Raw genomic sequence first — 2,500 nt, forward strand, 5'->3', positions numbered from 1 at the left:
CGGTTTTTACTCTAAGTCCCTCAGGGGCATAGGGTGCTATACTCTGATGGTCAGATCACCTCCAGGCCCCAGGGGAGTGCTTTTCAGGGGTCAAACAGTGCACTGATGATAGGGGATTATTTCATTTTGCTCATTTTGGTGTTTTTTTTTTTTTTTTTTTTTTTTTTTTTCACATTTTAACCCATTTTAACCCATTTTGCTCACCCCGCACTCTGCCGCATATGAGGCCGGGGAAGGGCCACTCTGGCTGGGCATGGCCTCCGCTGAGCACCCCCTGGAGCCACTGGAGCCCCCGGAGGCCCTCCAGAGCCACCCCCCACTGTCCCCAGACTCACCCGGGGGAAGGGCCACTCTGGCTGGGCATGGTCTCCACCAAGCAGCCCCTGGAGCCCCCGGAGCACCTCCAGAGCCACCCCCCACTCTCCCCAGACTCTGCCCGGGGAAGGGCCACTCTGGCTGGGCATGGCCTCCACCGAGCACCCCCTGGAACCCCTGGAACCCCCGGAGGCCCTCCAGAGCCACCCCCCACTCTCCCCAGACTCACCCCGGGGAAGGGCCACTCTGGCTGGGCATGGTCTCCACCAAGCACCCCCTGGAGCCCCCGGAGCACCCCCAGAGCCACCCCCCACTCTCCCCAGACTCACCCCGGGGAAGGGACACTCTGGCTGGGCATGGTCTCCACCAAGCACCCCCTGGAGCCCCCGGAGCACCTCCAGAGCCACCCCCCACTCCTCCAGACTCACCCCGGGGAAGGGACACTCTGCCTGGGCATGGCCCCCACTGAGCACCCCCTGGAACCCCTGGAGCCCCCGGAGCACCTCCAGAGCCACCCCCCACTCTCCCCAGACTCTGCCCGGGGAAGGGCCACTCTGGCTGGGCATGGTCTCCACCAAGCACCCCCTGGAGCCCCCGGAGCACCCCCAGAGCCACCCCCCACTCTCCCCAGACTCACCCCGGGGAAGGGCCACTCTGGCTGGGCATGGCCTCCGCCGAGCACCCCCTGGAGCCCCCGGAGCACCCCCAGAGCCACCCCCCACTCACCCCAGACTCACCCCGGGGAAGGGACACTCTGGCTGGGCATGGCCTCCACCAAGCACCCCCTGGAGCCCCTGGAACCCCCGGAGGCCCTCCAGAGCCACCCCCCACTCTCCCCAGACTCACCCCGGGGGAGGGCCACTCTGGCTGGGCATGGTCTCCACCAAGCACCCCCTGGAGCCCCCGGAGCACCTCCAGAGCCACCCCCCACTCCTCCAGACTCACCCCGGGGAAGGGACACTCTGGCTGGGCATGGCCCCCACCGAGCACCCCCTGGAGCCCCTGGAGCCCCCGGAGCACCCCCAGAGCCACCCCCCACTCTCCCCAGACTCACCCCGGGGAAGGGCCACTCTGGCTGGGCATGGCCTCCGCCGAGCACCCCCTGGAGCCCCCGGAGCACCCCCAGAGCCACCCCCCACTCACCCCAGACTCACCCCGGGGAAGGGACACTCTGGCTGGGCATGGCCTCCACCAAGCACCCCCTGGAGCCCCTGGAACCCCCGGAGGCCCTCCAGAGCCACCCCCCACTCTCCCCAGACTCACCCCGGGGGAGGGCCACTCTGGCTGGGCATGGTCTCCACCAAGCACCCCCTGGAGCCCCCGGAGCACCTCCAGAGCCACCCCCCACTCCTCCAGACTCACCCCGGGGAAGGGACACTCTGGCTGGGCATGGCCCCCACCGAGCACCCCCTGGAGCCCCTGGAGCCCCCGGAGCACCTCCAGGGCCACCCCCCACTCCTCCAGACTCACCCCGGGGAAGGGACACTCTGGCTGGGCATGGCCTCCGCCGAGCACCCCCTGGAGCCCCCGGAGCACCCCCAGAGCCACCCCCCACTCTCCTCCAGACTCACCCCGGGGAAGGGACACTCTGGCTGGGCATGGCCTCCGCCGACCACCCCCTGGAACCCCTGGAGCCCCCGGAGCACCTCCAGAGCCACCCCCCACTCTCCCCAGACTCTGCCCGGGGAAGGGACACTCTGGCCGGGCATGGCCTCCGCCGAGCACCCCCTGGAACCCCCGGAGGCCCTCCAGGGCCACCCCCCACTGTCCCCAGACTCACCCGGGGGAAGGGCCACTCTGGCTGGGCATGGTCTCCACCAAGCAGCCCCTGGAGCCCCCGGAGCACCTCCAGAGCCACCCCCCACTCTCCCCAGACTCTGCCCGGGGAAGGGCCACTCTGGCTGGGCATGGCCTCCACCGAGCACCCCCTGGAACCCCTGGAACCCCTGGAACCCCCGGAGGCCCTCCAGAGCCACCCCCCACTCTCCCCAGACTCACCCCGGGGAAGGGCCACTCTGGCTGGGCATGGTCTCCACCAAGCACCCCCTGGAGCCCCCGGAGCACCCCCAGAGCCACCCCCCACTCTCCCCAGACTCACCCCGGGGAAGGGACACTCTGGCTGGGCATGGTCTCCACCAAGCACCCCCTGGAGCCCCCGGAGCACCTCCAGAGCCACCCCCCACTC

This window comes from Eucyclogobius newberryi, unplaced genomic scaffold (genome assembly GCF_026437365.1).
Source record: "Eucyclogobius newberryi isolate DKJ021-1_F unplaced genomic scaffold, fEucNew1.0.hap1 SCAF_180, whole genome shotgun sequence".
In the NCBI taxonomy this organism is placed as follows: domain Eukaryota; kingdom Metazoa; phylum Chordata; class Actinopteri; order Gobiiformes; family Gobiidae; genus Eucyclogobius; species Eucyclogobius newberryi.